This window comes from Channa argus, chromosome 5 (assembly GCF_033026475.1).
Source record: "Channa argus isolate prfri chromosome 5, Channa argus male v1.0, whole genome shotgun sequence".
In the NCBI taxonomy this organism is placed as follows: domain Eukaryota; kingdom Metazoa; phylum Chordata; class Actinopteri; order Anabantiformes; family Channidae; genus Channa; species Channa argus.
In genome coordinates this window covers 28,779,591-28,804,491 of record NC_090201.1, presented here as the reverse complement: position 1 = coordinate 28,804,491, position 24,901 = coordinate 28,779,591, and the positions used below count along the sequence as shown (strand labels likewise).

Sequence of the window (24,901 nt, the reverse complement as noted above, 5' to 3'; positions counted from 1 at the left end):
GATGTATTATTATGACGAAATGTGCCATTGTTATTAATCGGAGGTTTTAGCTGTTAAATATTTGGACTGAACACACACACACACACACACACACACACACACACACGCACGCACGCACGCTTCTTGGCCTCTAGGTGGCAGCAGGGAGCTGCTGAAGTCTGGCAGCTTCATCTTTGAATTTATGGAAACAGGCAGCACTGATCTCAGCCCTGCGCATCACCGGTGGTGGGGAGAAGCTGAAACGGAGCTCGAACTCCGAATACGAGCTGCCAGCGTCACCTGACGTCCGTCTGTGATTGTTATTAGCATTATATTGGGGAGTTCCCACCTTGACTGACACGCTGCAGCTGCCTAACATACTAACTGCCTTATTTCCTGTAACAATCAATCCCACTGTTTCTAATTGGATGGAGTAGCGCCCCCCTCCCTCTCCCCCTCCCGTCTCGGTTTATTGTCCCTGACAGTCGGATTCTTCCCTCACAGTAGCAGCCTGCTCCTTCTCTGCTTCCTCTCCCTCTGACGATGCGGACACCAACTAAGGATTTATAATTCCTCCATCCGCTCCGCCGGTGATTCTTCCCCGCTGCTGCTGCTGCTGCTGCTGCTCGGTAAGACAATGTCTGCTTCTCGTCACACACTCATCAGCTCGTGTCTTTCCAATGTTTTTGTGCCGTGACGGTACGTGTGTGTCCGCGCAGCCTGGATCAGCCATGTGCGCGCCGCAAGGTTATGGCGTTAAACTACAGGGACCGTCCGTGGGGCTTTGGGGTCTGCTTCCAGCAGGAGTTGAGGGTCTCTGAGGGTCTCTGAGGGTGGTGGGGGGCTGATGGAGCGGCCGAATGTCGGGACTGTAACTTCCACAGGACTGTTGAGATTCCAGGCTGTGCGGTGCCGTTCACGGACGGGAGTGGACGGGGAACCTTTTCAGGGATCCCCGCCCCCCGGTGTTTACCTGAGTATGTGCTCGGATGAAATCTCAGGTTAAACGTTCCTCCTCCTCCAACATGTGCACTGAGCTTTAAGTTTTTAAGAGGAGAACATTGAGTTACGCTGGAGTAACTGGAGGTCGAGGACCCCCCTGTAATGACAAGCCCTCTGAAAGAAGACCATGCACGCTAGTTCCCCCCAGGCTACCCCCTCCCCACCTCATCTCCTTAAAATTTGGGTGGCATATGGCTCCATCTTCCCCCAGGCTCACAGATGTTCAGTCATTACCAACGCAATTTAATTTGGAGACAGAAGACCTTCAAACTCTGTGTCTACTTTCTGCATTTGGTGTGTGTGTGTGTGTGTGTGTGTGCTTAGACGAAAGGAAATTGCTGAGGGCTGTGATACTCAGCTGAAGCTAATCCCGTGCAGTAAAATGGGCAGAGTAATACTTGGATGTCTTTCTGTGGAAAGAGCCATAAGACTCATCACAGTGTGCAGATGAAAAAGTCATTTGTCCATCAGTGAATCTTCACATTTCATCTGTAAAATGTGAGCAGTCCAGGGGAAATACCCGTTACTGTATTTCATCTTCTGCGTTTACACAGATTTGTTATTTCTGTTTTTGTCCTTTCGGTTTATCCTGTGAGTTCAGCGTCGCCACAGTGGATCATTGTCCACACGTTGATTTGGCACAGGTTTTTTTTGGATGCCCTTCCTGACGCAACCCTCCCCAATTTCTACCGGGCTTGGACCGGCACTGCACAGCCGGGGAGGGGCTTTTAGGGGTTCAGTGTCTTGCCCAGAGACACTGAAAGCCGGGACCGGGGATCAAACCACTGACCCTGAGGTCCGTGGATGACTGCATTACCAACTGAGCTCCCCGCCCCCACAGATATTCCGCTGAGAATCAGAGTAAAAGTCAGCTGGAGCAGACGTTAGTGCAAATCTGATAAACCCATCAACAGGCAAATCACTTTCTTTCTTGTTGCATTAATTCTATTCTTTCTGCACGTTTGTCTCATCGTGAGGGCGACGTGACGAGGTTCTTCTCTAAAGCTCTGCGTGCTGTTTAAAAACTGCAGGAGCAGGATGTGCTGCTTAATGAGGAAGGAAACACTAATATATTGTTACCATGATGCGAAGTGGCTACATTCTCATCTTCTAGTTTTTTTTCCCCTTATTTTTTTTTACTTAAATGTGGCAGAGCCTGTTTTATAGACTAAAAAAACATTAAATGCTCATTAAAAGCACTAAAAAACATGAAATATATGGGAAAAAAATAGAACTTTTTTTTGTATGGAGTTTGGTTGGATGCAGCTCAGACTCCTCAGCTTTGATTGCAGGAACATTATGACTGATCGGCCGATGTTTAAATTTCTTAGAAGGCTGCAGGTAACGCAGGGGCCAACATCACACTTTGCTTAAACAAAGGTTTTGTAGGGGACACAGTGGTTTGTAGCCTTTGTGGAAACTGTGCTGTATTTACAGCAGTGATCAGTTTTCATCTTCTCACTGCGTGATGTTCACTATACAATGTGATCTTCCTGAAGACTGAGGGGTTGCAGGTGTTGCTGTGGCAGTAATCTTCCATACTTCATCATGCATCACGAGCAGAAAGGTTTCGTTTACATTTCGTAGCTTGTTAAAAATGCTGGTTTGTAACACACAGGAGGACGTTTGGACATCGCATCACTTGTCTTTGAGGGCAGATTGTGTCTAAGGGCTATGTGATACGACGATGTATAACAGCATCAACACGATGCAGATGTGGCAGTTGGTTTGTTTATATGGACTGAAATAACCAGGTTACTGTTGGCTCATATAAGCAGGAAAGCTGGTTTCTACAGGTAGATTTGTGTTGGAGATCGCTGGTTTCCATGGACAGTGTAGCAGAACAGTCCCACACAGAGCGAGAGGAAGTGAACCTGAAAGGAAGCCAAATGGAAGGAGAGCAAATAAAGCAGCATTAGAAATGTCCATTCTGCACGCTGATCAATGCACAACCGTCAATTTTACTACTTTTATTGCATCTATTGCGCAACATGCACTGTACTGAAGACTGGTTCTTAAAGTGCATTCAAACATGTAAATGAATAACAACCAAATAATGCAGATCTGTCTGCAGCGTCTTTGCTCCAGCACCACTGCATCACACCTCCACTACTCAGCTACCACCTGCCCGAGAATCATGTCCTATAGCACGGACATGATCCTCAGTCCAAAGCTGCAACTGAAGTTCATTGTGGTCAAGTATATAATTAGTCATTGAATTTACAGAAGATATGTTTATCTTAGTATTATTATTGGTATTAGGAAAATAAATCAGCAGATAAAACTTAAAAACGTGGGCAACGCTAACTAAATGCCCTCTAACTGCTTCCATGGGATTTAAGAGGGCGAGTTGCAGTGAGGTGCTGCAAATCATCATCATCATCATTAAAACTGATCATCGGTAAGTGTGCAGACTTCTATAAGAGCAGAGGTTTTGGCCGTTTGCTGGTCCGGAGCCTTCAGCTGTGTGTGTTAACACAATGCCAAGAGGGAACCAGTTGTCAATCTCCCAGCACATTCACCCCAAGGTCAGACTGTGCAGTGCTCAGAGAAATAGAAATAAAAACCCAAAAGATACTTATCAGACCCTACAGTCCTCACTGAGCATGTTAAATGTCATCACTGCACATTTAGAAGACGGGTGAACGAGTCTAGTTTGTTTGGAAGGGTTGTCAGGAGAAAGACTTCTCTCAAAAATGAACGTGAAACCACTACTGAGAATAACAAACTACAAGACTTCTAGTCCAATGTCCTGTGGACACTTGTTTGGCCTTAATTCCCAGAAACAGCGTTTCAGAAGAAACAAAAGTCATAGGGGGACTTTTTTTTTTAGTTTTTGTTAAATAAATAAATAATGGCACAGTGCAGAGCTGTGTTCCGTCTCAGGTTGCATGTGAAGATGACCTGCTACGATTTATTTAAAACTATTTTAACCCATGAAATGAAAGCAGCAAGTACCTACTTTTAAACACAACTGTTTATTTTATTATCAGGATATGAGATTTTCATCATAGTGCACAGCCCTACTGTGTCTAACCTTTGCTTTGCTGGTTTGAGGAGTTCAGGGACAGCAGAGAAAAGCAAAAGTAACCCTGAGCTGTGAACGCAGCCATAGATTTGGAAAATCTTCACACTGTCATTTAAGGGAGGAGGTCACATTTTAACGTGTTTTCTACATAAGGTTGTGCGACGGCCTTTTTCCCTCCAGACAAAAAGAAAGAAACAAGTATGTTTCCAGAGGAAATGGTGGCTTTGTTCAGTGTGGTGTGTGCAGAGGTTAATCATGGTGGAAGAACGAACTAAAATTCAGTATTTCATTCATTATTTTCACCAATTTTTCTCACTGGGTCAAAAAGGCAGAAAAATGGCAGGAGCCCGTGGTTTTCTCTTCAAATGTCTTATTTCAGTTTTTAAAGCAGAGGAAACCGGCACATATTTCTATTGGAGAAGTTTGGCACCGTTCACATCATGATGAATATTCATGGAGGACCTCTTGTGACTTGTGCTGTTTTCTTTATGAAGCGATTGAATGAAAACACAGGTTTGCTATCGCTCTGCCTTCACGCCGTCACTCAGCTCCACATCACAAGCTGCATATCAACCAGCCACATCAAACGGCCCAGTGATGCTGCCCCCTCCGTCCTCGCACAGACCGGCTTTAAAAAGGAGTTTAATCTGGGCTCTGTTGTTGGGTTGGTGGGCTGATTGCGAGCTTGGAGAGGTGTGTGTGTGTGTGTGTGTGTGTGTGTGTGTGTGTGTGTGTGTGTGTGTGTGTAAGAGGTGGGGATTTTTGGAAGCATACTTAAATTTCAAAGTAATGGCCTATTTATAGGGCAGACAAACGGCAGCACAGTGAGCGAGAGGGAAAAACAAAAGGCCAGAGCCTGTGGCCAGTTGTTGTTAGCATCAAGGAATTTACCAGTGGTGCTTGTGATAAGTCAAGAGCTGTTACACGCACGCACGCACGCACACACGGGCGGAAGTATCGGCACACTCACACAGATGAATTTAGTCTCCGTGATAACACAGTGTGAATGCAGACTCACAGACGGCCAACACACAGTTTTGCAATTAATGCTAATTTATGCGGTTTTCATCAACTCTTTGGAGTTTAGAGATGATGCTGAGCTCTTAGCCCTGCAGCTCTGCAGCAAGCCTCATTCTGTGTGTGTGGATGGTTAAACTTGTGGGTGCGATCGCCACCGTCTGACAGTGTGACCCTTTGCTCTGTTTCTGGATAAGCTAGTGTGTTTGAACGCGGCTCCTCTTCATTCTGCTGGTGCGTGTAAAAATGGCGGAAACCAACAACTCTTTCAGCATCACGGTTTGTCTCTCGTCAGACAAACTGCTGTTATGTGCTGCGTTCGCTGAAACCCAAACGCTCCAGTCAAACTTGGATGTGGAGCAGGCATTTGTAATGAGGCTGGACCCCCCACTGGGCTTCCTGCAGGAAATGCTTTATCATTTTGTCTTGACTACTCTTGAAGAAATACCTTTTAAGGTCTTGTGGGTGAATTCTACCGCTTTTTCAAACCAAACCCCAATCGATGAGCTCTCTGTCTGTCTCAACAACAAAGAGGCCTGTGTTTGGGAGTTTGACATTTTACCGTCCAAGAATGTCCAGTGTTTCCCTCCCTATCAGTCCATCCATCTGTAGCCTTTAAGTTTCCCATCTGCTCTTCGCTGCCTCTCTTGTGGCCTCAGAATCCTCTGCTGACTTTAATGGCTCTCTAAGCCACTTTTCCTCTGAAAAGTCAGAAACTGGGACGCTCTCCTTTCACCGGACTTGTTTTCAAAGCCACGGTCAATGCCTCTGTATTTGCTTTTATTCTCACAGTTGGAAAAACACAGAGGCTGGGATAATGGGAGATGACACACTGATGTGTGTTGAGAGGGTTACAGAGCTTCACAGCATCAGTCAACTTTTTTCAGTGGAAGAATCATGGTGCAGTGTGAGGGGGGGGGGTTTGCTTCCAACCCACCATTCAGTCTGGTTTTGGTTCATATTTGTGCATAAGAAAAAGCAGCCACTCCATCCTCGTATGGTAAAGGAGCTTCATCAGGCCAAAATGCTGCAGACTGAGATGTGTGATTCTTGGTTCTTGGGCCCAGCAGCACTTGCAGTTGTGTCATCGTACAGGACACTATTTGACCGAGTTATGGAAGCTGTACTGTGTTCTGTTCTTCCAAACATCATTAGCAGAAATGCACATCTGCACATGCAGAGGTGCTGTCAGAGGCTTCTGTGAGCCAGACTCTTTCAGCAGCCTGTCCTCAGTGTCGTGTCCAGGTGGGAGCTCAGGAAAGTCAGTGAGTTGATGAACTCCATACATCCATCCATACATCCATTTTGGACTCCGTCACACAGACTTTAGATGAGCTGTAAGCAGAGATTTCTAGAGGCAGCTATTTTTAGACTAGAGATTTAATTTAAGAGGACACATCTTCCTGAATGTTTTTCTGAGATCAGCACAGCAATCTGTAAACGTCCCAAAGGCTCATTGATAAAGTGATCTTTAAATAATCACTCGTGGGTTGCAGATACAGAAGAAAGGTACAGACTGTAAATAGCCACAGTTGTTGTGGCTTTAAGTTTCTTGGTAAAGAATCAGATGTGTGTCCTGCTATGAAATCAAATTGATGCTCATTAGCTGGGACGACTGTGAGGACGATTGCTGCTTCTCTCTGCACCTCCTTTTCTCTTCCTCTCTCCCTCTTCACCTTCCGCTGACCCCAGTCAGTCGAGGCAGACGGCCGTTCACCTTGAGCCTGGTTCTGTCCCGTTACAGGGAGGTTTTCCTCTACATCGACTGGTCGACTGGGGCTTGTTCATGGGGACTCGGTTTGGTTTCTTCATTGTCCTCTCTGGTCCTGACCTTTCTGTGTAAATTGACTTGAAATGACTTTTGTCAGCGTGAGCTGCTGTATTGTCTCATGGGTTGAATCTAACACAAGCTTTTATTAGAAAATGTTCATACTGTAGCTTTATTTCTACATTGTTTTTCATGGCATCTTTTTGTTTGAGTGCATTTTAAACATTTTTGGTTAGATGTATGTGGAATCATGTGAAATACAAGAAACAACCCCAGTTTTATTTCAGCCCATAAAAAGAAAGATGCTAGGGCAGCTTCATTTTCTATGAATATTAAATATTCATGAGTAGATCAACTTTTTGTGATTGTTTATTATTTATAAGGACTTTGCACTTAATCCTATTCAGGGAAACTGTGCAGCATCACATTTTTTCCTCCTACATGCTCTTTGTACATCAGTAAAAAGTGCAACATGGAGAAGAAATGCAGAAATGTCTCATAAAAGAATGGGGGGGGGGGAACAAACTAAACTAGGACCTGGTGTGTGTTCATGCAGCCATACTGTAGAAGCAGCTGATGATGGTCATGATGCATTCTGGGAAATGTAGGATATGAGCCCTGATCGGCATCGGCAACACAAAAGCTCGACAACACGCAGTGACGCACAGCAGAGCAACACATCACGATAACATTACAACACTGTGACGCAGCATGGCAAAGCACATCTGTGCACGTTTCACCAGTGTCGCACTCCAGCATTAAAACCACCCACAGCAGTGGCATCCAGAGCTGAAGCTGACAATGGAAGCATTGTTCATATCACAGCCTCGGGAACAACACGATATTTTCCATGAAATTCACTCTGGTGAAACGTTTCTTTTTTTTTTTTCCGAAATCAGCATCATGTTCTCCCTCTTGTTTTCTCTCCCTCCCAGAAATCGAGGTCAGTGATAATTGAAATTCAGACACCTATTAATTAGTGAGAGGATTTCTCTTCCTCCCTCTCTTTCATAGCTGAGTCTTTTTGAATTCCTCTCTGTTTCTAGCAACCCTCTCTTCTTCCTCCCGCCCTGATTCCCTCTCCTTTGGGCCTCTCTGCCACATGAAGCTGTTGTCCACGGACGTCTGAACAGGCAGTTTTCAGCAGCCGCTCTCCTCTGGGACTTATAAATCGTTCTCGTCTGAGATGGAGTTGGCTCCGGATTAATCCACATCAAGTCCAAATCATGCCCGGCTCCACTTTCTCAAGCTGTATCAGCCGATTATTTCTTAGTCAGTCAGCTTGTTGTTAATTAAAGGGACTTTGCTGGGTGTGAGTGTGTGGTGGACTGATGATTAGAGACAAATCACAGAAATGTGATGCTCTGTGACCTGCAGCCATGTTTACTTGCTGTTGAGTTGCTGGACTAGTTTTTCAGAACCCTTTCATTCATGGATCCAAAAGAGATGATGAACAATAGTTAAACTCTGCTAAACTTACTGATTATGCAGAAATAACAGAAGTTCTCTGGCCAGTAGAAAAAATTTAGAAGCAAGTATTTATGCACTATGAACATATTCCTACAAAAAAACTTGCATTGTGCATCTTTGTTTAATGTTAGTTTATCTAAAAGTGGAGCAAATTTCACTCAAATAGAACAAAGACTTCGGTGTGTGGAGAACAGCATAACAACTCGATATCGGATCAATAATGGAGCTTTAGGAAAACTTCAGATGATGGAAAACGATGTGGGCTGTTCTGTTAGTCTCACATTAATGTGAGGAAGGTTACACTTCACACAGGTCTGTTGTTTTTGTCTCTTTGGTGAGAGAAACCTAAGAGAAATGTTACGTCAGTGTAGCCATGTTTTTTACATCTAATGCATGAACTTTGTTACCTGGTGTCTGTAACAGTAAAATATTAACATTAATCAGCTTGTTGCATAGTGAACCGTGTCTCCTGCAGACTAGATTTGCTTGTTGATACTGTGTCAGCACAAAGTGTTTGAATTTCTGAGGAACAATATGGAAAAACTGTCAGTCGCCATCACGTAGGAAAACTCATTTCCTTTAGCTTCCTCTGAAAGTTATTCCATTTATTTGAGCTTGTTAAAGTAGTTTTTATAAAAACACGAGTGTAGTCAATAGGAATTTATTGCAGCTGTAAATGACACTGCACCGTGAACACGTTGAGTATATGTGATCACTTGTTCTGTTTGAGGTAACAGCACAGTGGGAAATGTTCTGCTGCCACAGTTTAGACGTCTTCTTTGTGAGGAAACTCATCAGGAAACGAAGTCGCTTTTAGCACAAAAATCAGCAACACAAACTGAATCCTTGTTGTGGCTCCAGGCTGCTCAGCAGGCTGCTCATGACTATCTGCGGCTGCTCTCAAATATCTCATGATTGGCTGTGGCGTGAGTGGTGATGTTGCCCTGTGGGACCCCCACCCCACCCCTACGTTACTTTTTCTGGTTCGTTGCATCTTGTTTATGTCACACGTGTGTTCTCAAACTGTGCCGCCTGGCTTGTTGTAGTTGACAGACATGCCATCATCTCTCTCTCTCTTCTTTTCCTGCTTGGTCTCGCGAAAGAGAAGCTGTAATAAAAGCTTGCTGCCCCTCCCTCTGGTTCCTGAGTGTGTTAGGAGGAAAGCACCTGCCTCATGACAAAGAAACTTTTGATGGTATTGACTGGATGTATGGTCACTAATGGATGAGATGACTCGATCATTCTGCTGCTTACAATAGCTGTGTTCATAAAACACACTGTGTGTGAGTGGAGCAGTGAGCTGAAGGCCATGAGAGGGGGGGGAGGCTCTTTTCCTAATGCACTGCAATTCCCCAGAGGAAGCTCCAGAACCGATGGGGGGTGCAGAGAGGAGGATGGAGATGTTGATGGGAGGAAGGGAAGGTCATACAGCTAGAGAGTGTGTGTGTGTGTGTGTGTGTGTGTGTGTGTGTGTGTGTGTGTGTGTGTGTGTGTGTGTGTGTGTGTGTGTGTGTGTGTGTGTGTGTGTGTGTGTGTGTGTGTGTGTGTGTGTGTGTGTGTGTGTGTGTGTGTGTGTGTGTGTGTGTGTGTGTGTGTGTGTGTGTGTGTGTGTGTGTGTGGAGATGAGGCAGGAACATGAGACACAGGCCAAAAGAAGGCAGTGATGGTGAACCATCCTGTTGTAAGAGGTGGAGGTGAAGAACTCGCTGTGGTGGCTGGTGGAGGACAGAGCCTCAGAGGAGCAGGAAGAGATGTTCTGATGATCTGTAATCCAGTAACAGGAGGGGGGGTCAGCGTGGATGTGGCAGGCAGATCGATCACTGTTATTCAGTTCATGATGGGCCTCACTTTGACTCAGATAACACTGAGCTAGAAACTAGAGCTGTGCGATAAGGCCGTTTATATGTTGTGTGGTGACAGATGTCTTTCTATCATTTCGCTTTATGCTCCGTTATTCACATCACTGCACCACAGTCAGTGTTGGTCAGTAGGAGGCAGCTTTCTTTCATGCCATGCAGCAGTAACAACTCAAACCCACAGAGAGAGTGAAGGTGACCCAGAACAGAGTAACCCAAACAAACGATGTCCTGTTCTTATTTGTGTGGATCAAATGAAGCAGCGTTAGAAACGTTTAATTCGAGGAAATGTTCGAGGTTAAACTCCTCTATGTGGAAACGAAGCACAAACTTTCTTTTTGTACTAGTTAACAATAGTTAGTGACACAGCTACAACTGTAGGGTGAAATGTCTTAAAACGTTCTACTAAACGCACGATAACTCGACGAACTTTGACCTTTACACTTGCTTTTAGTGCCGTTTGCACAATATACATTTTGCTGATGACTGGATCTTGAAGAGCTTTCAAACGTGTAAACAAATAACAACCGGATTATGCAAATCTTTCAGCAGCACCTGTGCTCCAGCAGCACCTTCACCACCTACTGTACATGAGAGTCGTGTCACACAGTACACGATCTACAGACAGAATCAAATAAGCTGTACATTTGTCACATGGTTAATTTATCTTGATTCAAAGATGAGTTAGTACATTTTAGTCAAGGATATAATTTCAGTTGTTCTAAGAATTTGGCCTTCCCACATATTTTCATTGAATTTACATAGAATATGCTCTATTGTCGTTATTAGGTGGAACATAACACACAGCACTAGTAAAAACCATCCATTACCTTCTCATCAGGCAAACTGTCAAATTTGTTTGCAAATAAATTATTTCATTTATTAATTTATTTTATTAATAATTTATTCTTTTCTTTAAACAGTGCAGGTTTTGAGATGGACAGACAATTCTCATGTCCTGCAGATGTGTTGGTGTGTTAAGCTGAGATTTAGGCTCAGCACTGAAGGTTCTACATTCAACATGAGCAACAAGCAAAATGTATTTGAGTGGAAGGGAACTTGTATTTACTTGAACTTCAAACATCCATTACCCGTTTCATTTAGATTATGGGGTAGGAGCTAATCCATTACATTATGGAATTTGGCTGTCAGATTTATTGGCTGTTGGACCCCACATGCACCTTGCCAAATGCAGCAGAGGGCCCCTTCAAGGACAGTTGGAAATTATCGACTTAATGTGAGCAGATTAGTGCATTGCAGTAACATCAGTACTTCATTTGATGCAATTTGATTTAAATTAGCTTCACTTAAAACAGTACATTGGTTTAACTGTCCTTCAAATTAATGGCATTAAAACTAGTTAAGAATATACAGTTTATACACTGAATAATTGGTAAGTTAGAGCAAATAATTAAATTTTGTAATATAATTTTGTAATTCTTTTTTTAATAAAAGGTGCACAAATCTCCCCAAACATCTTTGCATTAAGTGCCCAAGATTTCTAACGGCAAAAGGATCTAACTGACTGACACTGGTGTAGGAGTGCACTTGGAAACCAGAAGTTTTTTTTGGACGCCTAGTTCTTTTACGTGTGTGTGTGTGTGTGTGTGTGTGCGCAGAGGAGAGACAAAAACAGAGCTGGTGGAAAAACAGTGTGTTATGTAGAAGATGTGAAGCTCAGGTCGAGTGAGGACTGTATCACTGTGTTGGCTCACATCAGCATCTTTTGTGGACACAGTTTATCTGATTCCCGATTTGCTTTGCGATATGAACTTTTGTCATGAAGCTTTCTAGCAGTTTCAGGTGCCACAAGAAGGATATTTCTCTGTGCAGAAGATGAGGCTGAAGCATTTCAAATTAAGCCAGCCCCCCACCAACACTGTTTGCCCTGAAAGACAAACCAGCCCCTGCTTTGTCAATACAGCAATAAAAACGAGCTAAAGTGATCTTTGTTCGTGTCTTGTGAGGCAATTTCCATTTGAAGGGTTGTGTGGTTGTCTCCCAGCAGGAGGTAAAGAGGGATTATTCTCCCAGTGTCTTTGTGTTTTCCTCTTCTGCCTTTGTGTCACGAATGAAGGATGAACTTCCTACACGTTTTTCCTTTGTTTTCTTAAAGAAGTGTGTAAAGAATACAATCACATTTGAACATGGAGACGTCATCTTTTTGTTGACTGAGCTGCTGCTTTGTGGCATGTTGACATGCTGCATGTTGCAGGCTGTGGTTCTGTTTCCTGAAGAGCAGCTGAGCTCCAGCATCAACACGTTGTGCAGCAGGCTTCACTGATGTTGCTGAAGACATATGATGAGCAGCAAGAGCTGAGGTGGATTCACAATTTAAAGAACCACACACATCCCCACCTCCACCTGGAACATCAAGCAGGACTCCAGTTTACTCGAGGTTCTTGAGTCCTGCTGCTCGGCCTGTAAAGCTGAGCCGTGCTCCCCTGTCAGCCGTATAATCAGGTTGAACACTAGCATGACTTTGTCATATCCAGAGTAGGACCAGCTGCTCAGACGCTCACACCGCGTCGCTGAGACAGAAGGGGACAGCTCGCAGTTTTGTTTTGGGCTTTTGGAGTCACAGAGTCTCAGAGGACATTGATGTCAAAATGTGTTTGGTGCAGCAATGAAATGATCAGTGCAGCATTTCCCAAAGATTTTGTCTCGAGTGTTTCAAGCCTGCAGTGTTGGGACTATGGAGCTTTGACTGAGAGGAGCATGACTGGAAGAAATGGATTATTTTATAACCAAATCTCACATGGTGAATAAACGGACACAAACTGGACCCCTCAGTGTTTATTATAAAATAAACATGCTGGAACATATTGAGCAATATCATTTAAAATATGATGCACCTCGTGTACTGTTCTGAGGGCAGAATGGTTCTAATCTAATTTGCCCGTCCTTCCTGCTTTAAAAATTTAAACTTGGCTGGCAGCTCTGTCGGACGCTCTCTGAAAACGGCTGAGGGTTCCTGTTATTAACAGATGGGTGCACATTTTAAAGAGATAAAGGATCCTAATGCCACTTTGAGCAGATGCTTCGCCACCAAACAGTAGCTCATTTGTTCCTTGTTTTTTTTTTTTTTCCAGACGCACAGTTATGTCATCAATGGTGGTTGGAGGCCTGCTTCTCCCTCCTGTCTTGTCCAATCAATAACACAGAATAGACGAGGACAGGATGTGTATCAGAGAAGAGCAGAGCGGAAAATAGCCTCATCGAACATTCACCATTTAACTATTACACCTAATTGGATTGTGCGGAGTAGATCTGGTTAATAGATCTGACATGTGACTGAGGAGGATCATATGAGAAACCCATCGATTATCTTGTGCCAAGTCAACCTACCACACACTAGGTGATGTACACAGCTCTGAAGATTGTGTCTCATTGCACCCGGAGCACGGTTACCTTGGAAACAGACAACAAATTTTGGCTTGAGAAGAAACAGAAAACCACATTTTCCAGTCTCCAATGTTCCGAAAGAGAGAATATCACACACCAGCGTATGTAGCAGTGTTGCAGATAGATTTAGCATAAAGTTACTCGGTACAGTGAATCGTACTTCCAGCTATTTTTATAATGGTTACTGTTGAACGTACAGTATGAAGAATAAAAAGCTAACTCATGTAAATAAGCTGTTTCTTTCATGTTTTTATCAGTAAGATGAAGAAGCTCATGTTGCACATTTTTGCCATTTTAAATGTTCTCACACTTAAAATAGTGCCCATGGCCTCATGGGAGCAAACTACACCTACAGACGCAGCCAGCTTACACTGATGGCTGCTCCTTGTTCGTATGACCAAGCTCTCCATCCATTTTAACCACAAATCAATTTTAACAAATAAAAAATGATGCTGCATGTCGCGCTACAAATCCATTATTCTTTATCCTTTTTGCATTGTTAAAATTTTACAACAGTTTACCACAACTTTAAGTTTTTGTGAGTTTTACTCTTATCTGAATGTTGGAGACAACTTGTAACTTTATTTGTGAAGCACTTTAAAACAACTAGGTTGACCAAAGTGCTGCACAGGTTAAAAACATAAAATCAGAAGTATACAATAGCATAAAACGTGTGATAACAATAAATAACAGACAGAATAATACAGCGAACAGAAAAAATATTGTCAACACCTCAGACTGTGTCAAAGGCCAATGACAACAAGTGGGCTTGGTAAAGATGAGGCCTGTCTGATGTGCAAGGCGGCTCGTGCCATAGTTTAGGAGCAGCTACTGCAAAAGCTCGGCCTCCTCTGAGCTTATGTTTCGGTTTTGGTACATTCCGAAGCAGCAGGTCAGCTGATGTAGACGACCGTGGTGGAACGTATGGATACAGAAGCTCAGAGAGGTGCAGCAGAGCGTCCCCCATTTAAACATTTAAAAACAAATAAAAGAAGCTTAACATGGATCCTAAATCGCACAGGCAGCCAGTGAGGTGAAGATAAAATGGGGGAAACATGCTCATATTTTCGAGTGCTGGTTAAAAGACGTGCTGCAGCATTTTGGACAAGCAGCAGTCGAGAGTCTGACGACAAGGTAAAGTGCACTGCAGTAATCCAGCCTGGTGGTAACGAGGGCGTAGATTACGGTTTCAAAGTGCTGCTTCGTAAGAATGGGCTGGACTCTGGCCAGCAGCCTCACGTGAAGGAAACTAAACTTAACAACAGACAGGATGTGGCTTTCAGGCTTCAGGTCAGTGTCCATTTTAAACCCAAGGTTAATAATTTCAGATTTGGAATATTCAGCCAAGGGTCCCAAGTCTACAGGGCCAGTCCCTCCTGTTTTTCACATAGCAGTAGTTACGACTAAATGACTAACAACTGGAGAAAACATCCCCAAATGTTATTTTTGAGAACTAATTGAGTTTTGATCAGCTTCGGTTTTAACTGTCCTCGGACATAATGTTGCATAATTTGTGGTCATCAACTATTGTGTTTTTACTTTATTTTCAATCATTAGTCATTTTCTGGTTGTGAACTTATTAAGATGCATTTAGAAACCTGCTGCTTGTGTAGTTTGAGAATGTGTTGGGGGATTTGATAGTTTGTTTGATGGAAGAAGAGTGATGGTGTTTTTATAGTTTGAATTAAAACTGAAAGTAAACGTTGACTTGTAACTAATGAGGATTTTTCTGCTGCAAAATGTGAGGATGGATATAAATAAAGAAGCTTCTTTTTACCATGTTGGTGTCAAAATAATGTTTTAGTCTTATGTGAGATACAAATGTAGTAAATGACAAAGAATTCAATCTGCACCTGTTTGTGTCATGACAGCGACCGAAGCATCCAAGCTTTAATTTAGCAGCTGTCTGTGAATGGTTGTTTTCAATCGTGTGTGTGTGTGTGTGTGTGTGTGTGTATGTGCCTGGGCATTTGTTTGTGTGTATGTGGATGGGGGTGTGGCTGACTGACGATTGACACAGCCTCTGTGGAAGCTATTTATCATGCTAGTTCCAAGCATAGGAGTGTGTGTGTGTGTGTGTGTGTATATGTGTTTATATGTGTGTACATGCATGTGACTGCATGTTTTGTGTGCGTGACACCAGTGGGGAGGCAGGTCAGTGTAGTGAGCTGACACGAGTCTTCACAGAGCTCAGATGAGAAACGGCCATTGATTCAGTTTTTTAATTAAAAGGTCCTTCAGAGTGCAGCTCTGTTAAGTTGGAGCTGTGTGTGCGTGTGTGTGCGTGTGTGTGTGTGTGTGTGCGTGAGAACGTGTGTATTTTAGCACAAAGATCTATTCTCCGGTGATTTCTGGTTCAGCGATGGTGATGTGAGAGCATAGATTATGGTTAACGTTGAGGGTTTCTGTCCGACATGAGTCAGCCAGCGACAGCATCAGTCTTTATACTTTTCACTTTTGACCTGACACCAGTGAAATACAAGACAGCAAAATCTAAGACGAGGAGTAAACATCAAAGTGAAGTCCTGTCTGTTTTGAGCAGTTTTTTGAATATAGAGAGTGAGTTTGCTGAGCGAGCGGTTTGGTAGATAGTTCCACCATCGTACGATCACTGAGCTGAGGTCTGAACTGCAGCTTTTGCAGATCGAAGAGATTCCACGACCATCAACAGTGCCACTCGTTGGCTGCATAAAGATCTTCATTTCATTAAATAATCTACAGCGTAATCAGTTAATCGACAAAATAATCGTGCAGCCCTCAATTTTTCCTTTCTGCCTTTACACAGCTTCTCATTTAGTATCTTGCCCAAAGACACGTGAACATATGGACAAGAGGAGGCGGCGTTTGCTGAATGACAGCTGCACGCTGCTCCGCTCGATCAGAGATTTTGCCTGAACATTCTAGTGATGTATTCATAACTTTAAATTTGTCACTTTGCAAAATATCTTAAACATGTGAACTTGCACTGAAACACATTTGCAGGTGTAGTTTAGTTGTTTTCTCGTTTGTCTCCTCTGTAAAGTTTTAAGCTTAAATGTCTCAGCTCTGATTAGATGAAGGTTGGTGTTTAACAGTAGGAGACTGTAGGAACCTCTGATCCATTGATGTCAGGTAGACGTTGCTTCAGGGTAATGAAAGCAATAATTTGCTCAATGCTAAGAAACCTGAACGTAGCTCGTTGTAGAAATGTTCTTTTTTACTGGAAGAAGCCTCAGTATTGTATAACTACATTGTACTAATAGTTTCAGTGGAATCAGCACTTGGTGTCAAATGCTGTGAGTTTGTGTCCTTGGACTGGAAGAAAACTCTATCTCACATCTTTGTCCACATAATGTCATATGTCACAAGATACAAAATGGCCGTGAACCTTCCTGCTGAAGAATTCTCATGGATCACATGAGCCACACACACATTGAGCTGTGAAACCACTGCAGCACACTACATGCTTACATGTCAGAATGAATGTCCCTGTGTTTGTGTCACACACACACACACACACACACACACACACACACACACACACACACACACACACACACACACACACACACACACACACACAGAGCTCCACTGTGTCCTGATGCCTCCAGTGTCACAAGGCTGAGCTTTGTCTGGTTTTCTCTGTACTTCTCTGTCTTGTCCTGTCTTGCTCTCAGTTTTTCAGTCTTTAAGTTGGAGTCTGTCTCCCTCCAGACCACATGAATTTGTCTTTTATCAGCAGCATTTTTATAAACTTCCATTATTACGTCATGTCAAATATCTTATTGTTTTCCAGAGGAACGTTCAGCTATTGTTTCTTTTTCCCCAAACATTCCTTACTACATATCTGAGAGTAAGTAGCACACAGCCAATGTCTGGAGCAGGAGCCTCCTGGATTGTATCACTGTTTACATAGTAAGGAATTATCGATCTTTCAAGTATCACTAACTTGTTCACTGATAGTTGTTCCAAAATACTAATATAACACAAATCTGTCACAACATTAATACCACAGGTCCACAGGTGATGGAGGACCAGGGTCCAGTCTGCCCCTATACAGGTAGAGGAGGTAAAAGTACACAAACGAAATACTCAAGTCAAAGTGAAAAGTCCCCACCACAAACACCAGTTCAAATATTTAACTCAATTAAAATCAAATGATTTATATTTTACTTAAAGTACACCAGGGTATTAAATTATGATTAAAGGAGGTCTGTAAACATACAGAGATGTTTTTCTGTGAAGCTCTGGACTCTAGTTGGCTTTAAGATCGTTTATTTTCTGCAGCCGAGCTGCTGAAATTAGTGGGTAAATTTGTGATTTGTCCTGTGGTGTTTGACATCTGTCTCAGAGCAGACGAGACACAGTGGTTTTGAGGAACACGAACACCTCAGTCCATTACTGATTTCTGAAGCCCGGTTTTCTGTGCCGAGCTTCTGCCGTTTAGCACAAGCCATGACACACATTTTCCACTTCACTAGTCTTGTGATTACTCACTTTATGTTTTTCTCTCCCCATCACTGCCACTGATTTCATTGTCTGTCCTAAAAGTCTCTAGAAGTCTTCACCTAATTTGCATAATTGACCATGTGCATGTAGTTTAATGGACGTAGTGAGAGAGAGGAATAACAGTATGATTAGAACTACTATTAACTTTTTTTTTTAATCTGTTGATTCCTGCTTTTTTTTTAAATGTCACAGTTCCAACCCTCCTCCTTTATCCGGGCTTGGGACCAGCAAAAGTTTTTATTTTTTCGTGCAGTGATTTATTTTAGACAAAGGAAATGTTAGAGTCAGGGCTTCGTGCATGTGCGATTCATTTCCAGTCTGGACATGGAGGCGTGAACGTCTCCTGCTCTGACTGCAGATAGGAGGGGCTGCTGTGTGAGGACTGGACTGCTTTGGGATGTGGGACGGACCTACAGCAGCACCCACTGCTCTTTGAGAAGAGTGGGAAAGATACGCGCGATCAATGATATGTGGCTTCTGGCTTTGGGTGGTGGATCTGCAGAGCCCTGACCTTGACCCCACCCACCAAAAGACCTCATCATCCAACATCAGTGTTGGTCCTCACGGATGCTTTTTTTCTGATTGGTAGCAAATCTGTCTGCAGCAGGTTTAACATCAGTTGGAAAGACTGAAACCAGATGAGTGGAGGCTGTTTACTGCCTTCACATTTACTGCTGTAAATCCAAGTATACATGCAGCAGAGTCATGTGATTTATTTATTTTGACTTTAACAAAAGCCAGAGCTCATAGATTGTAACTGATAACAGAGTACTCTGCTTTGTGACTCTACTATTATTTTTGGAGGCAAACAGATGATCGAACTCCTTTCCTTCACACACACTGGGAATTAAAGCAATGCATTATTTAATGAGACATTTAGACTTTGTGGCACTTTGTGTTAGTCTCACTTTAGTCTGACTTTAGGTGGCATAGATTTTGGATATAAAAGAGGCAGCTTAGCTCTGTGTACATTTCTCTTAACCCTTTACTTTTCCTGTCTGCCTCTGAAAGTCTGTTGCATCGTTTATTTTGTGGAGTTTTTACTTTTTTGGCTTGTTGTCCCAGGGTGCAAATTCTGCTGTGTCCAAATACTTTTGGCTATGTAGTTGTTGACTCAGGATATAGCATCATACAGTTGAACGGGGGGCAGTTCCTCCAAAATAATTGCTGCTGTAGGCAGAAAGGAACTTAGATTAATCATCTGCTGAATTTCTAAAGACTTGACGTTTTTACACCCAAACAAACATGATGGGACGTCTGCTTTCAGCTCGTCATTCATTCAACTTCTTTTTTTTAAGTTTGAAGACCTGAAGTCAAAACAACTCATGTTTGACAGTTGTAAAGTGATCTGAACATTAACATCAACATTCTACGTGAAATTAATGAACAAAAGTGACATATTCACATGAACAAGAAAAGCTTAGTTGGTTCATCTACATTTTTGTAAATGGTTGACAGTGTCCATTTAAGCAGTCAAATTTCTCCTTCATCTGTTTTTTTTTCTGAACCATCAATTTAAATCGAGGTCTCTACCTTTTTATTATGACATCAATGAAAGTGCCTGAATTCCAGTTTTACACCACTACCAACCTCTGCTGAGTCACTGCTCTTCTGACAAGTTGAGCTTTTAGCTGATTGCTCAGTTTAGCTCAGTTGCCCCGGTGGTATCACAACATGCTGAGTTGTCATGAAACGGTCAAGTCTCCAAATCTGAGCAGCAGATTTGGCGGCTGCAGTCTGTGGTCACTTGCAAATGTATTTTTATGCACAAAAGTTATTCTAAAATTTGAAATGTGTGATATTGACATGATGTTCATCCTCATGTCCGTTTATATTCCTACAACTTCTTGGTTTGTGAGTGCAGCTCCATCTGCAATAAAAGTGAAAGATATTCCAGTCAGCAGCAATTCAGAAAACAGACGGTTAAAGAGGGCGTCTGCAAGATTCAGGAAAATGAGAGACTGGGTTACAGAGAGGGAGGAAGTGGGAAGAGGAATAAAAACAGATAAACCGAACAGCAGGAGTTCTAAAAGCAAACGCTTCTGGAAAAAAAAAGAAGAAATCGGTAAAAGCTAGAAACTAACAGAAGATGTCAAATATAGAAAAGAAAGAATAATAAGACTGTAAGGTTTTAGAAATGCTTGAAGAGAAAAATGCACAAGCTCTGAAATGTATCACACACTTTAGAAGAGAATTAAGAGAAGTGCTTTGCAATAAAAATTAAAAGAAGTGAAGATGGAAGCAGGAAGGAAGCGTAGCTGGAGGGAGTTGGTACACGGACAGGAGGTGCTTCATCTCTTCTTCTGCTTAATCTGCTAATGCACTGGTGACAGAGGAGGAGAAAGAGAGAGCTATGCGCTAATGAGAGCTAGACATGGTGGGGGGGTTAATGGATGGACGCATGGAGCCGGGTCAGCCCCTCCTCCAAACGAGGAGAAACGGGGAGTATTCGGAGAAGCCTCGGTGGCTGCGTGGATTTAATGGTTCACCTTGCAGCTTTTTAACATCAATAAATCATTAGCACATACATCACAGACATTAGTGTGATTACTGCTGTATGAGCAAACGAGGCCTTTTCTGGGTTGGCAATGTGCAGCGGCAGCTCAGTGACAACATAAAAGATGCCCCCAGCGTTAGTGAATATAGAATCATGGGATTCTGCTGCATAACGTCAGCACATATTGTAGGTTTATGATGTGATGGGCAGCTTTAGCTTTTTAGCCACCTTTGGAATTGTCCCACTTGTTTCTGAGTTCATCAAACAGGAAGTGGATTTGTGAGCTGCAGATTTCAAACTACATTTTCGGCAGCAAGGTAACAGAATTAGAAGCTCTGTGATCAGATGTTTCTGGGTGGAATTTCTCATTTCTATTTTATTTCGGGGCATTTGTGGCTGTAATAAATGGATGAAAGTGAATAGAGCGGACAGGAATCCTGAGGGAAGAGATGAGGTATGACATGCAGCTGGAGCTCTGTGCACGGGCCTGTTCCTCTGGCTCTTTTATAAAGATGCCGTTTCACAAGACTCCAGGCTTTTCTCCATCCGTCACTTCTACAACATTTATCAGCTTTTCTTATTTCCCGTTATCTGTGGGGAAAACTGACGTAGCTTCCCTCACTAAGTTCTGTCCCAGCGATTGTGCCTTTTCTTTGTTTACTTGCCCCCTTGCATCCTCATCCATCGCATCCCGTCCCCTCGCAGCATCTTTTGTCTCTCTATCGTCCTTTTCCTGATTCTCTCTCCCTTTCTTTTTCAGTATATCACTGCAGCTTTTTGCAGCACTTTTTGATTTCATCTGAAAAGTGCGATTAAAAAAAATCAAGCGAACTTACTCACTCACTTACTTTCTTCTTCCATTGTCTCTGTCAAACACTCTCTGTCTCGCTGATTCTGTTCTTTTTGATAAACTCTTGTAGCTCTATTATTAAACCAGAGCTGATGTTCATGTTGGTAGAGTGATTATGTTGACCTGGTTTTAACACATCCTGGTAAACTTAAGATGTGAGAACACGTACATGCACATTTATTGTTCACAACGTAAAGCAACGCTGTAACTGGATCAAACTGTTACATAATCGCTGCCAGATGTTCCACTCATTCAGTTTTGTAACTTTTCTATTTGATCCTTTTCCTACACAAAACCACAAAGGTGCTTATTTCCCTGCATAAAGCAGAGGCATCCGAATAGTTTGGGGGGCAGATCACCACAGTCGTCTTCATTCCAGGAATTCTCATCAGTGCACTGCATCGCTTCCTGCTATGAAAGGCTGAACATCTTGTGGCCTTGGTGGTTATTTGATTTCATTCTTTAAAACCTAAAAAGCCAGGGCTAAATGAAATGGTGCATTCTACACACACACAGGAAAGAATCTTTTATATGACAGAGATTTGAGTGATTCAAATTGAAAAAGCTTCCAAAAGTAATTTGTGCAATTTCTGTCTCCAGATTTACACTGGACAACTATTTTTATTGGAACTTTAGAAGATTAAATTAAAGATCTGGTACAGACAACACTCTCACATGAAACTATAAAAGTGCAGAACAGCAATACTGTATGTTACTTAAAAGTAAAGGTACAGGATTAAAGTATCTCACAGTAACTTTGTAAAACGCTCCTTTAAACTGGGGTTCAGTCCAATAGAAAGTAAAATGATGACGCTATATCTGCTACACGTGTAAAACATTTCTCGAGCTTTTCATCTTTTAACAAGTGAAGGACGTTGTCCACTCCACTGCTGTCGCATTAGACACTGTCGCCCTATTAAATATGACTGTAGGTTGTAAGTACGACCAGCAGCACCTGGAGTCTCTGAGTTTTGAGAAAAAACTAAACCACAGCACAATTATCCAGGAGGGGCCGGGAGTCGAACCACCAACCCTGTGGTCCGTGTTTGCCTTACTCACTAAGTTGAACCTAAGCAAGTTAATTGTATGACGCTGTAACATTTGTTTTTTTTTGTTTTTTTTGTTGGGCACAAGTCTGTCTTTGGTCGTGTTAAAGTGTTTTTACCCATTTTGTTGTCAACTGTAGTTCTTCAGCCAAAGCTGGTGACTTTCTCAAGCAGCTCTTCATGAGTGTTGTCTTCATGAGCGGCCTACAACATAACTAAAGCATTAGCTCTGCGTTGATATTATTCATCTGTAGTATCAGGCTCAGCTGCATTCGTAGTAATGTATGTGTCAGGTTTGGGGAAGAAAGTGATCTGTCAATATTTGTGTTAGCTGCATTGATTTTGATCATTTTTAAACAGCTAATCCTGAGGCAAAATCGGCCGAGCACAAACGTTTCAGGTGTTTGTGGTCACGCCGTTCAGTGAAACTTCAAATATATGGAAGTAGTTTTATTTTGAAACTTGATGTTGAGCCTGTGTAGGGGAGGTGCTCACAGGAGCTGCCATAGTTGGTAATGTAGCACCGGTGCTGGTGCTTGGGGAAAATAAAATGATCTGCAGTCAACCAGAATCCAACCAGAGTGCATGTGGGTGGTTACATGTTAATGTGTTTCTGTGCTAAATGTGTGTTAACAGGGAACACGCAGCATCTAATGAGCTGTCTGACAGAATGCGGGTTCATTGTTTCACGTACCAAACGCTGCCTGGATCAAAAGCGGCTTTCTCTGAAAATAGATCCATATCAGGACGCGTCACGTGGCCAGAAAGTGTAAAAATAGTGACTGTTTTCCCATTTAGCTCATCACAGCAGTTCCCTCAGGCCTCTAGTGGAAAAGTGGCTGCAAACAAATGAAGAATAAATATTGTATATGCTCTGCTCCCTGATGCTGCTGCCATCATTATGGCACAGAGCAGGAGAAATGGCTGCTAAACGTGTGATGTCAGTGCAAAGCCTGCGTACGTTTTAACCACACAGCTGCCTCCAGCTTCCAGCTATACAATCCATTTCCAGCCTGAAACCAGCAGGAACCCAGTGCTCCATTAGATGTGATGTGGTGGGGAATGTGGTTGGGAATTGAATGAGCTTAGGTGTGTGTGTGTGTGTGTGTGTGTGTGTGTGTGTGTGTGTGTGTGCACGCGCAGGGTAATATTTGTTTCGGAAACATGGCAACCGTGGCTTTGGCATCTTTACTGTATGATTTACTCTCTGTCTCCATCTCCGTCTGTGTCTCTGTAAAAACGAGCACAGAAAAAGTTTCTTGTGCACTGAAATTTTAAGCCACATTGTTCTAAACACCAGCAAAGAAACTAAGACACATTCCTGACGTGGCCCAGTAATGATGGCGCTTTTTTTTTTTTTCCCTTCTCCACTTGATCATTCTGCATTTGTGTTTTTGTTTGGGGCTCATTTTGATGTTTTTTTCTCTCCCTAGACCCCCCCCCACCCCCACCCCCACCCCCCACTCCTCCTCCTCCACCGTATGCTGCCATCTGAGTTGCTGAAATATTTAACAAGGCCTGTGCTATTTTCGGAAAGCCTGCCATTCGCTCTGTGGCTTAGAATCGCAGCGTAACGGTCTGGACCCCAGGACTGACTTAGCACAGACTGCAGTGATGCTTCTCATCACATTCAAAACGTTTTCAGTCCAAAAAGTGAACAATTATGAAGATGAGAGTTTTCGCCCGTTAAGTGGTTTGACTTTTTGGGTCGGTTCAGTTTTTAATGCACCTAATAAATACTGTTTTTAGTAAATGAAATGGCTCTTTTTGCTGGTTTAATGCCTGAAAGTGTTCTCCAGTTAAATTAGACGTCCTCCTTTAGTGTCTGTGTCACAGTAAATATCTAAATGGATGATCCATGTACAAATGTGTTGCAGTAATATTTACAAAAATGTGTCAGACGTTCATCATGAACTTTGCTTTATTTTATTTAGTTTTATTTATTTCCATATGACCCCTCCCTCCTTTTTATTTAGACTCACCTTGTTCTACCATTTTATTACTTCAAACAGTTTGTTGGCAGACAGAATGATATTACACACCAGTGGAATAACTGCCACTAAAAAACTATTTGTGCTCTTAGTACAGGAGCAGTCAACAATGTTACTAAACTGAACAGCAGTTTAGAGCAGTGGTCCCTGAACTGCCCACTGCTGTTTAACTGAATCAGGTGTGTTTAGTCAAGCAGAAGCTCGAGTAAGTGAATTGGTATCTTCAGCTTCTGCTTGACCGAACACCTGATCCAGGTAAACAGCAGTAGACTGAGAAGGGGCCTTGAGGACCAGGACTAAGAACCACTGATGAGGACACTTTTGTGTCAAACAGATAGTGATCAGCTTTGCATTATACGCCCACATTCTCATATCATATGATGATGTTTTTCAAACATTTCATTTTACAACAAGCCAAGTTTCAGAAGAACTGTCTGCTTTATTTTGATGCTTTAAAATGTCCGTGTTGTCTGATCAGTAGCTGATGATCAGCGATGAGGAGTT

The 24,901-nt window shown here is 42.7% G+C and overlaps 1 protein-coding gene across 3 annotated transcripts in view; it reads left to right on the top strand.

The window, feature by feature from the left end:
- Window positions 1-213: 213 nt before the first annotated feature.
- pcbp4 (poly(rC) binding protein 4) overlaps window positions 214-24,901 on the top strand; it is a 120,751-nt gene continuing 96,063 nt past the window's right edge. For 2 of the 3 annotated variants that reach the window (XM_067504609.1, XM_067504611.1), the window contains exon 1: window positions 222-608. The gene's annotated coding sequence lies outside the window, so the exon portion shown is untranslated. Of the gene's footprint in view, window positions 609-24,901 lie in introns of all 3 variants that reach the window. The other variant, XM_067504612.1, reaches the window with a different exon arrangement.